General features: G+C 42.0%; 1 pseudogene; it reads right to left on the bottom strand.

The window, feature by feature from the left end:
* Positions 1–4,685: 4,685 nt before the first annotated feature.
* Positions 4,686–12,627, bottom strand: LOC118584682 (annotated as a pseudogene).
* Positions 12,628–12,949: the final 322 nt, after the last annotated feature.

Below are 12,949 nucleotides of genomic sequence, written 5' to 3'. Positions count from 1 at the left end.
TTGCATACCCACTCATCAACTGTTTTTTATATCAGAAGATTGAGGGCAGAAATGAGTATAAGGAAGTAATCATCACCTTTGACCATCAACCAATTCTAGCAAGAAAAGTGCATCAGCTAGTAATAATTGGGCTGCTTTATTCTTGTTCCCTGACCTTAAAGTATAACTCACTCAACTATGTGCCTTTCTAAAACTTTAGATTGTCTTCTTGGGTATTTCATCTCAAAGTTATTTGACCAAAACTTCTTAGTCTAACTTTAAGTTGTTTTCTCTTTTTTTTTTCTTCCAGAGCTGAGGACCAAATCCATGGCCTTGCACTTGCTAGGCAAGCACTCTACCACTGAGCTAAATCCCCAACCTCAAGTTATTTTCAAATAGCTATGCTGCACCCCAAAACCTGTGAACACATCTCCCAACATTAAGATTAGAATTTAAATTACCTGGGCTACTGGGACTCAATTGTTTTCCTCAATCATTAACCTAAGCCACAGTCTATACAGCTCCTCAATAGAAACTCGTGTGTTCTATGTGACATCTCCTTGTTTTATTTTTTATCATCAAAACTCTACTTAAACTAACATTATTATTATCAATTAGACAGTACATTTTAGAAAAAATCATTTTTATAATAATCCACAGGTAAAAATGCCCAGTAGAATGGGATGTTCCCATGAGATAAACACACTACATTATAGGCAGTGGGGATCTCTCCACACCCATTCATACCATGCCAGACACCAGAGAAAGATGGCAGCAGCAAACATGTAAAGGCACAGCAGAAGCAAAAGACATTCTGGTATCTGTGGTCTCTGGGCCTTGTCTATCTGAGATTCACCCATCAGTGATTTTCCTCCTGGTGGGCTGACATCCTGAAGTCAACTGTCATCTGCTGTTCCTCTGACATGGCCACCAGCAAGTCCTCTGCATTGTGTTCTAACAAAAATGGGAGACAATGTCTCATCAAGTCAAGAAGCAAATGTGCTGTATCCTGCTGGGACACATAAAGGTGAAGTCAGCATAGCCAAGTGTCCACTCACTATGGAGCCAAGGGAAGCAAAGTGGCCCAGATTCTGTATCATTCCTCCTCCTATGTGAAGTGTAGAACTCTACAGAATGAAATAGTGCATTCTTTACAGCTACATCTATGTGGAGAAAAACAAAAATAAAAACAATGATAGATATTGGAGAGGATCCATACTACCACCAAAGCTAGGGATAATGTTCATCCCTTAAGCTTATTGGGTCTTGTTTTAATATTACCTGATGCTTTTCCATGGCCTGTGGAAAATAAAATTGAACACACATATAGTAGGAATTCGCACTGCCCATGACCTTGGGCAATCTGGCCTGATAGAGGCAGTGTTTCTTACCTGCCTGTGTGACCTCTTATAAGGAATGGGAGACAAGGTTGCAAGGGTCTCTCTCTTGGGCCTGGTACAGGGTTCAGCCACCTGGTCTGGAGCTTTCCCCATCTTTCCCTGGGAGACTAAGAGGCAATGGTGTTGCTTCATTCATATCAATGCATCTGCTTTCCCCAAAGAACCCCTTAATAAATTGAGATAGATAGATAGATAGATAGATAGATAGATAGATAGATAGATAGATAGATCATTGAGGCTCTTGTCACAAGTGATGCTCAATATGACCTGAATCTGATGGCCTACCTGAGCCTCCCATCCCCTACCACCACCACCACAAGTCTCACCAGCTTTTCCATTGTAACCAATAACTATATTCTAATACTGCTGAGATTAATTGATTCTAGTCATTTGGAAGTATTCTATTTCTTGAGGACCATGTATTTAACATCTGTTTCACATATGGTGAGTGCACACTTTCTTAAAGCTATTGCTTCCTTAATGTCTTTTAAATCTCTCATATGTATAGGCTCCCATTTACAATCTGCATATCCTTTGGAATAATTAACATTTTCTGGCTTTTCACAAACAGTAACAGGAAAAATCATAGCAGGTGAAGTCATAACCTTAGGTAAGCTATCTCTAACTCTGTAAGGTACTGGGGAGTTTAATTCCCCTCTAACTTCTTTCATCTGTGCCTTAGCTCTTTTTTTTATTTTATTTTTTTCTTTATTATTATGTGTTTTAAATTTTATACATCAGCCATGGGTTCCCCTGTCCTCCCCCTCCCGCCCCACCCCCACCTTCCCCCAAACCCCTCCCCTCCATTCCCATATCCTCCAGGATCAAGGCACCCCTGGGGATTCATTTAAACCTGGTGGATTCAGTACAGGCAGGTCCTGTCACCTCCTTCCAGACTGAGCAAAGTGTCCCTGTGTAAGCCCAAGGTTTCAAACAGCCAGCTCATGCCCTAAGGACAGATCCTGGTCCCACAGACTGGGTGCCTCCCACACAGATCAAGCTATTCAATTGTCTCACTTATCCAGAGGGCCTGATCCAGCTGGAGGCTCCACAGCCTTTGGTTCATAATTCATGTGCTTCCATTCATTTGGCTATTTATCCCTGTGTTTTTTTGCAATCTTGGATTCAACAATTCACGTTCTTGTAGACCCTCCTCTTTCTCGACAGTTGGACACCAGGAGCTCCACCTGGGGCCTGGCTGAGGATCTCTGCATCCACTTCCATCAGTTATTGGACGAGAGGTCCAGCACGACAGTTAGGGTGTTCAGCCATCTGATCACTGGACTAGGTCAGATCAGGCTTTCTCTCGACCATTGCCAGCAGTCTATAGAGGATGTATCATTGTGGATTTGGGGGGACCTCTCCAGCACTCTGCCTATTCCTGTTCTCATGTGGTCTTCATTTATCATGGTCTGTTATTCCTCATTCTCCCTTTTTGTTCTTGATCCAGCTGTGATCTCCTGCTCCCCTAAACTTTCTTTCCCTCAAATCTTGCCCTTCATTGCTCCCACTGTCGTCCAGATTGTTCATGTATATCTCATCCATTTCTCTGTCATTGGGTGATCCTTGGGTCTTTCCTAGGGTCCCATTTTCTAGGTAGTCTCTCTGGAGTTGTGTAGCAGTCTAGTCATCTTTGTTTTACATCTAGTATCTTTTTTTTTTAATCAGTTTTAACAATTTCTTCTAAGGCTTGAAATCATTTTGACACTGATTTTTGTAGGGTCTGAACCTCCTGAACAGTAAATGATTCCAGTGATTTCATTAGATCAGTTTCTTTTTTTCATCATTTACATATGATTGTAAAGATTTCATTTTATCCATCAATGATACTTTGTCATCCTTAGAGATTATCTGTACAGCATGCAAATGGCCTTCTGAAAACATGGTGCTATCAGCCAATTTTTCATTTCCAAGTTCCATGAAATGAATTTTATCTGTGACTTTATTATCATTTTCATTGATCCATCTTTCAAAGTTGTTCTATGATTTAGAGCAGTATTGTTTTTTTTTTTTTTTTACGTTGAGCACTGGATCATCTAATTGTTCTGGAGAGGCGTTTCCTCCACAGTGACTGGGAATGACTGGACCACATTCAACCTGGGGGCCTTTGAGAGCCCCCTTAAAGTGTTTCCTGGTGGTAAAGAATTGTGTTATTTGTCTCTCATTGATCTGTATTCATTGGTCTAATGTTGGCCTTTGACATATCTTCTGCATAATACAGAAGGTTGGGGCCTTCTGTTTGGGTCATTCCTTGAAGAAACATTGCTTCGAGGAGCACCCTGTGTACCATTTCTTCTTATATGTCCCAGTTTACCACAATTAAAACATTTGACACTTGGATGTCTCTTTATGCCTTTTGAAATCACCTCTCCTATCCAATCATCATCACTATAGTTAAGAGATTCAATATTGATTGTGTTGGATCCATTCTTCTATGGGAGCTGATCTGACCTTTAAAGATACAATTATCTTTTTGTATTCTAAATTAGCATTTTCAAAAGTCAAAGATTGAATTAGTGCTTGTCTAACTTCTTGATCTGATATTGCTCTGTTTACAGTTCTAGTCAATCATCACAAAAAGTCAGTAAAGGGTTCTTCTGAGCCTTGTATGACCTTAGTATATGGCTCAGTTGTTTTTCCTGGTTCTGGAGTCTTATCCCAAGCTTTTAAGGCTGTCATACTGCATATGGACAAAATATGCTCATCAAAGGTAGCTTGTTTATTTACATCAGCAAAACAGCCCTCAAACAGTAAGCCCTGATCTTGAGAAATCTCAAAACCTCTAATCTTACCTTGCTGTTCAAGAAGAATCAACCAGTCCTTGGAATTCTCCTGTATTTATTACCAGAAGAATTTAAAGAAATTTGGGAAATGGAGAATGCTGACAGATCTGAGAGCCATAAATACAGTAATTCAGTCAATGGGCTCTCTACATTCTGGGATGCTTTGCCTTCTCTGCTACCTAAAGAATAGCCTATTGTAGTTATTGACTTAAAAGACTGGTTCTTCACTATACCTCTACAAGAAAAGGACAGGGAAAATTTTGCTTCATGTACCTACTTAAAGTAATTCTCAGCCAGTTAAGAGACATCAATGGAAGGTTCTCCCACAGGGAATGTTAAATAGCCCCACCCTGTGCCAATATTTTGTGCAAAAACCATTAGAAATAATTTGTGTGCAGTTTCCATAATCTATAATTTACCATTATATTGTAGATGAAATTCAAGACAGTCTTAGTAAATAAGAAACACAGAGCCAAATACAGAGGTAAATAGCCAAAGAGATCAGAGAGTCATGAATACCTTATCATTTGGAGCTAGTGTGGTGACCACAGCTCATTCTTCTCATTGGCTGACTTTTCTTTGGGTCATAGAGACCCTCAGAAGAATGAAAAGAGCCACTCAGCTGGGATGTCAGAGGTTCCACTTTACACTATTGTCCCTCTGATAGGTCCCTTAATGGCCAGTTAACCAGGATCACCACAACATTCATGATGTATTGCATTTCAATTACCATACTATAGATGAGCTTTTCTCTTGTGACTTACTCCTGGTTCATTATAGCTGGTGGGTGGTTTTCATTCTTCAGAGAGTCCCCCTGCCCCTTGTCTTTTGGGCTGAGGTTGAGATATTATAGAATAATCCTTATGATTTTCTTCAGATAACTTTCTGGCAGAGCCTGTCCCTCTCCTGGCATATCAAGGGAGGACCAACTCTCACTCATGGCTGTATCCTTGAGCTGGGTGAATGTGGAGGTATATGCAAATGCCATGGTTGGCAGAGTATTGATCCACATGTGGCAAGAAGGAAATCTGCTTCAACACAACTCAGTACCCAGAGTTGATTCAAATCTTTAGGGTCTAACACTGGACAATTTATTTTTTAGGCATTTAAGTACAGTACAACTTTGGAAAAAGTTTCCTGTTATTTATATCAATCCATGTGCACAACAAAGCTTTAAGCTTAAAGCATGACTACATTGAAACTCTTTGCAAAGTACATGTGACCTACACCACAAAGATGGGCTCTATTGTTGGGGAATATTATTTTAAGGTGTGTTAATTTTTATTTCTGTTGCATTTGTTTAACTCTGTGAAGCTGTGATACTTTGCCTGTCTAAATACCTGATGGTCTAATAAAGAGTTGAATGGCCAATAGTGAGGCAGGGGAGAGAAATAGGCAGGACTGGCAGGCAGAGAGGATAAATAGAAGGAGAAATCTGGGAAGAGAAATAAGTAGCCAGAGGAGGAGGACTCCGGGGGCTAGCCACCCAGCTACATAGCAAACTATGGAGTAAGAGTAAGATTTGCAGAAATAAGAGAATAGGAAAAGCCCAGAGGCAAAGGGTGGATAGGAAATTTAAGTTAAGGAAATCTGGCAAGAAACAAGCCAAGATAAGGCTGGGCATTTATAGTTAAGAATAAACCTCTATGTATGATTTATTTTGGAGCTAGATGGTGGGCCCCCCAAAAGAGTAAAAACAAATAACTATATATATAGCTTAAGGGGCTACAGGAAGATCTTGTATGGTCTCAGTCATATAGACAGCCTAGAGGTTACCAACCTATAGAGTATATGTGATGTCTCCTCTTAAGATGAGTTCTATTGACTGAGAAACAAAGCTAAAGATAAAGTCTAGGGAGGGAGAGTCTGGGATAAACATAATAGTCTGGGGGATTCAGGTGTGTCCTGGCCCTACAGACAGCATGGCTCACCAGGCTATTAACTGCATCCACTCCAGCCTTCTGGGTAGAAAACAGGTATACATCTCCTCCATGGAGGAGACGACCCTGTGTGTTTAACATTACTGGTTTCTGTAGGACTTATCTGTCCTTCTACATCTCCCCATTTCTAAGCTTTAAGGAAAAAATAATAGCTGTAATAGAGGCCATGGTTGAATGCATTGCCTTTATAGCTAGTCTAATTACATAGAATTTAAGAACAGCTAACAGAGGACCAAGGAAAAGGGAATACTGTCTGAATTATGATGGCCATTAAAAGGTCATGGGAGATTTTTGTCTATCTCCTTATGCCAATCATTAATTCAACCAACAATAGTGTGGGGAAAATATGATACATTAAAGCAACACATGCCAAGAACTTCTTGACACTTGAGATTATGCCAGAGCAACAAATACCTATAGTAGATCTATTCTGTGAAACTGTGGTCCTCAGTTCACCATCTCTTAATTCATGTCTGCTAATATGTTTGCTATAATAGTAGTAGTAGTAGTGATCATACAGGTTGCCTCTGAGACTTCTCGTTGTATCCAGTAACCATTCCTGGGATAGGGAATAAAAAAGTCCCCATGGCTGCAACCATTACAGAACCCAATAAACGCAAAAAGCATCACAATTTCAGGGAGAACACTCTTCATTCTATTGATTGATTGCAAAGATTTACTGAGAAAAGTGGGTCTAATATGTGGGCCTGTCCCACATAAACCTTTTTATAACCCACAGGAAGGGCAATTGAAGAAGCGTTTTCACACACAAAAAAGGCCCATCCCAAAGGCAGTTGTTTATCAGAGGGAAGAGTGTGATAAGAAGTGGAATCACAATAGGAGGGATATAAGCATATTTAAAGTATAAATAATGTAATAGAAAAAACACCATTGACAGGAATATCGGGGGAGCCCTACAAATATGGGTGTGGGTGGATTCTATTTTGGCCCCTGTCATTATGCATATTGCATATGAGTAACTCCTACATCATATAAATTTCTTTTTAAGAGCCCAGGAATAGGCGGGTCTCCTCTGATATAAAAATACTGATTGTTCTAGTTTACCATAATGTGCCAAATGAAGCCAGAGGTTATTTTCTAAACCATTGGCAACAGATAGCACTATTCTGGGTACAATAATAGCAACGTTACTAAACAGTACATCAGGTATTCCTGTTTTCATCTTCACACACTATCATTTCCACTACCAAAGTTTCCTGCAGAGTCTGTAATTATGCTGAAATCCACATTATTGCATTTGGACTGATCAGTTAGATTAGTCCAAAATATCCCTCATTCATGTCACTAAATATTTGTATATCATCTTTTATCCAGACAACTGGACCTAAAGGATAAATCTATCCTTAGCATGTCACAATTAACATTACACTGTCTCCTGTTATAGGCCTGCCTTTTATGCTCCCTGTCATAGGCATTCAGATTCTACACTGACAAGCTTAGAATTAACATGTGACACAGTCATAACATAACAGCATGAGCAGGGAAAGCATCTGTATTCTCAGAGCATACCAGCAACAGCCTCAGTGGTTTCTGGTTTTGCCTGCTTTGTTCAATAGAGACAGGGGTACTGGCAGTTCAGACTCACTGTCAAGTTTCAATAGGGTGGGACTTACTTTTCTCTTTACCTTTTGTTTTCAAGCAAGGAAACCATGTTGAAGATGCACATTAAACCTTTCTTTTGTTTTCTGTCTCCAAGCTACTCCTGTCTCATCCATTTTAATTTTCCATTTACTAGACTCCATCCTTAAGGACCTCATTCCAAATGTTTCCTCCACTCTATAGTTTCTACATTCACAATTCTTATGCAACATTCCTTTCCTCTCAAGTTAGGCAGGTTCCCATTCTCAGGGTATCCCTCTCCTTCATGCACTAATTGATATGACATCAGTCAATATATTCAATGAGTGGGAAACATCTAATAAAGCTGGTTGATTTCATCAAGTTTAGACTGTTGCGCAATCCAACCAGAGGTGGGTACAATCTTTTTGGTGGAGTATGTATAATTTGTATATAAAAATATAAGCTCCTGGTCCTATCAAAGAGCCAATTGTAAAAGTGTTAAAAACAATCTCTATGAAATTTTTAGATGTAATTTTAAGCAGCACCAATGGGATATCTTCAAAAATATTGTAAAAGGGGATCTTTGGGATAATAGTTATCTATATCTGAGCAATATGCTAATGCTAGCTGCCAAGTATTATCAGTGCACAACAAATAGTTAACCTGCATTTTATTTAGAGGAATTATTATTTCTATAGACTCTTTACCAATAAGTTGCTTAAGGCATGTACTTTCCATAATTATTGTCTATAATTCCTTGTAAATAAAGAGTTATAGATCATTGTGGAGAATCACGACATGTATAAATTTCTATAATATAATAATACTAATATAATATATATAATAATAATATAATATAATACCTTGTTGATATATAATTGCCATAGGTGATAAGGAGGAAGGAAGAATATGTAACTGATAAGGAAGTAAGGGATTAATTCTACAAGCTACTGTTTAGAGCAGCATTATTTAACAAAGTAGCAACCTGCTCTACTTCAGGTTACATTTCCTATAGAATAAATTGAACTGAGAGAGCCAAATCCTCAGTAGTAATAGATAAGAGAATACCTAATTGGCAGAGCCCCAACATTTTAGATGTTGCTCTTTTGATTTATTTACCATTAAAGGTAAATACTCGTTTAAGGACTGATTTGACAAGTAGGAGAAGAGAATGTCTACCAGATATTGAATGACCAATTCCTACAGAATGTAATCAGTACTAGCTTTATGAGCTAGTCACTTTTGTCTCTGCACTAGAAGTTGAGCTTGTTTTAAATTTTACCTATGAAAGAGCCATTGATTAGCTCGTACTGGGTGATAACTACATCAAAATTCTTTTGCAAAGTACACGTGACCTCTCCCATTAAGATGGGTTCTATAAGGGCCTACAAAAGGATCAGGTGTGGTCTCTGAACGAGATAGCATAGAACTCACCTACCTATAAAATACGTGTGATGCCTCCTCCAAGGCTGGGTTCTATGGACTGAAAACAAGGCTAAAGATAAAGTCTAGGGAGGAAGAGTCTGGGATAGACAAAATAGTCTGGGGATTCAGTTGTGGCCAGGCCCTGCAGATAGCACAGCTCACCAGGCTATTAACTGTATCCACTCAAGCCTTCTGGGTGGAAAACAGGTATGCATCTCTTCTGTCGAGGAGACAGCCTTGTGTGTTGAATATTCCTGGTTTCTTTAGTGCTTATATATGAGCACAAGGACCTTATGTCCTCTAGAGGTGGAGGTATTGAGGCCCCAGGCTGGAAAGGACCTCACATCCCAAGCCTTTTTCCCTGGCCTGTGGCTCTGCATCTCACCAACTCCTCCCTCTTGCCATTGGGATGAAACACCTTGTGATTCTTTGCTTGAATCTTATCCTTGAGAACTCTGAAGTTCTGAGTCTCTGGCTCTGATCTCTCCTCATGAAGACATCATCTAGGTCCTGGGAAGTCTTGGGGTTTTTTTGGGTCTATTCTGGAAGCTGGGAAGCAGGTGCTCTGAAGGCAAGCCCACTGAACTGGGGCTGTCTGGATGATGGCTCACAGGCCAGGCCTGTGGCTGCTTGTTTGATCTGAAGTCGATCTCACTACACACTTGTGTCTTTAGAGCTGAGTCTCCTGAGTGCTGTGGAGTAGGTGTTTGGAAACTGCCTGGGCTTCTACTGGCCTGTTTAGACTCAAAGTCCCTGAGATGGATATTGATGGCTTGGCCAATGGGAATCTCTGTGGATCCCAGACTCACTTTCCATGCAGGAATTGTCTTTTTTTTTTCCCTCTGATCTATTAGATAGTTTGACCACTGAAGGTGAGACCCTTTCTTGAGGGCCCAGCATTGTCCCACTCCAGCAGGGATGTCCAAAGGCCACATGCTCAAACCTCTTCCATGCTACATGCTTGGGCATTCTTGGGCTAGTCCTTGGTTGCAAGCTGCCTCTTCCAGTCCCTTAGACAATCCTGCTCTTCCAGGTTCTGGAAGCAGAAAGCCCGGGTCTGAGTGCTCAGATAGCTCTGTTGTGTATCTGGATGGACCTTGGAGGGCCTGTGGCTGGCAGCTGGTGGAGTGGCTTTTTGCATCTCCTGAATCTCTGAAGGTGAGTGTGCAAACAGAGGATGCTGCAGTCTAGAAACTGATACAGTTTCTACCCTTGTCCCTCCTGGGCCTTGGTGATACAGTTTTTCCAGGATCATGGCTGTCTTGTGCTGTAGCTATCGCTCTGTATGCTGTGAATGTGTTGCTCTGATTTGGTTGATAAATAAAAAGCTGATTGGCCAGTAGCCACACAGGAAGTATAGGCAGGACAAGCAGAGAGGGGGATTCTGGGAAGAGGAAGGTGGAGTCAGGAGTTGTTAGCTAGACACAGAGGAAGCAAGACATAAAGATACCAGTCAGCCACAAGCCACATGGCAAGGTACAGATTTATAGAAATGGGTTAATTTAAGATGTAAGATCTAGCTAACAAGAAGCCTGAGCCATTAGGCCATACAGTTTTAATTAATATAAGCCTCTGTGTATTTATTTGGGTCTAAGTGGCTGCTGGCCTGGGCAGGACTAGAGAAAACTCCAGCTACAGCCTTGGAATAGTATTCAGCCTTAGAAACACAGGTGGGTGAGGAGGGATAGACAAGCTAAGGAAGGGATGAGGCTGGAACCCCTGGTGGGGTGTGACCCCTTGACATAAGAGTCTGTATATATGGTCTCCATCTGTGTTTTGCAGGAAGCTGTTTGGTGTTTGAGTCCAGCTTCCTTTGGGTTTTAGGGTCAAGGAAGGAAAGGTCCTGGGTGGTGTTCACATAGGACAGCTGATCTGTCCTCAGTGTATGTTTTCTGGGTTCCAGGGGTGCTACTTGAAGTGCAAGGCAAGGCTTTGGCCCTAAAACTGGGACCCTCCTTGATAGGGTCATGTATGTTACATCTTGCTGGGTCCTTCTTTAAGGGCATCCCTGAGGGTACAGTCTCCATCATCTGACTCAACTTGCAGCTTTTGTAGTTGAGGATGGAGGGCTGGGCAGGCTGGGGGAGTTCAGGCTTGTTCTTAGACTGGCAACGACTGTTTGCCGGGAAGTGTCCCTGCAGCTGCGTCAGTTCCTGCGATGGGAGGAACCTGAAGTGGGGAGGGCCTTGAACTCTCATCTTTGTCATCCTGTATTCACTGTGTGGCTCCTCATGGTGCTGGAGGAACTGCAGGTGCTCAGGAAGGATGGAGGCTGACCTGATAGCTTCAGCGGGTGGGATGTCCCTGGGCAAGTTGTGAGCGGACTGGCTAATGACTGCCTGATGATTTTGGACATTAGAGCCTGTGGTGTCTTTCCACTCCAGATCCTGCTGCCAGGGATGGTTTTCAGTCAGGAGGGATGCCAATACCTTCATCCCAGTGTTACAACATGTTGTTCCACAGGCCCTACTTGTGGATGCAGAAAGTGCTTGGTTTGGTGTAGAGCTTGGGAAGCTGTTCAGTGTCTGGACCTCTGTCATACCCACCATGTTTGGTGTCACAAGTTGGTGGGACAATGGCTGGGCCTGAGAAATCTGTGGAGGTTGTTGGCCCAGAGGTAGAGCTGGGAGAGGATCAATTATATCACTGAACCTCATGGTTTTATGTCTTGCAGAGTAAGGCCTCTTGGAGACCCAGGTAGTAGCCACCACTGACTCAGAGAGCACAGAGAACATGCCCCAGAAAGTTTGGCTAAATTTCCTCTGTATGAGATCCTCCAAGACCTTGAGGTAAGACAGTGGCTGAGAAGGGAGCTGATCCCATTCTCATTAGAGTTTCAAGAGGAGCATGGCATGGAGTCCAGTAAATGTTGCTCAATGGGGCTGCAGAAGACAGGAGGCAAAGGCATCAGCTCCAAGCAGAGGCTCAGGAGGCCCATCAGTCAGTATAAATATGACACCTGTATCCACTGGTTACATATCCCACCTCTGTCCCTTGTAACTGCAATATATTGCAATCCAATTTGACTCTACTCTATGAATAGCCCCAGACCCAAATGTCACATCCTGAGTCTTGGTATAAATAATCTCAAGAGAGGCAGATCCTTACATTTTCCCAGGTTGTGGTGCATTCTGGGTATTCTCCACATTCTTTCTGCCATCCTACAACCTGGAAATAACCATCTCACTGGAGATGATTTTTTAAAATATTTAAAAATTTTAAAAGATTTTTTAAAATCTTTTTTAAAGACCATCCATGTGAGGACTCTGATGCCAACCACTAGAGTCCAAGCACACAGGACACTGAAAATGAGCAGGAGAGACCAGATCTCTCCATTTACACTCTCCTTGCTTTCCCTCAACCCCTGTCATCCCCATACAACACCATGAAGGACAATGGACCAGTCATCTGAAAGAGGAATGGGCCAGAGAGAATTGCAGCTACCTGTTGTCAGGTGGACCGGGGAGTCCCCCATGCACGGGCACAGCATCACCCCACTGCCTTGAACCGCACCCCCATGGCAGCACCCACCCAAGGACAGCACAGCTTCCTTCTATCCAGGACCTGGGGACTTTCCCAGATTCTGATTTCCTTCCCGGCAGGCTCCTCTTCTTTCTCGGTGTTCCACACCCTGTATCCTCAGAAGCATGGCTCTCATCACTGAGGGCGGGGCAGATGGAATTGCCTCTCTTGAGGAAAGCAGAAACCTACCTTTTACAGGAGCATTTTTCTTCCTGGTCTTGCTCTGCCTCCTCCTCCTCACCTGACAGTGAGAAAGGACAAAAATCAGCTGGGCCCATTCTTCCTCTAATTGACAAGCTGCCTGCCCTCTGTGCTCATG

Source organism: Onychomys torridus, chromosome 5 (genome assembly GCF_903995425.1).
Source record: "Onychomys torridus chromosome 5, mOncTor1.1, whole genome shotgun sequence".
NCBI classification, from domain to species: domain Eukaryota; kingdom Metazoa; phylum Chordata; class Mammalia; order Rodentia; family Cricetidae; genus Onychomys; species Onychomys torridus.
The sequence above is the reverse complement of the archived record's forward strand: the minus strand, read 5'-3'. Positions and strand labels throughout refer to the sequence as shown.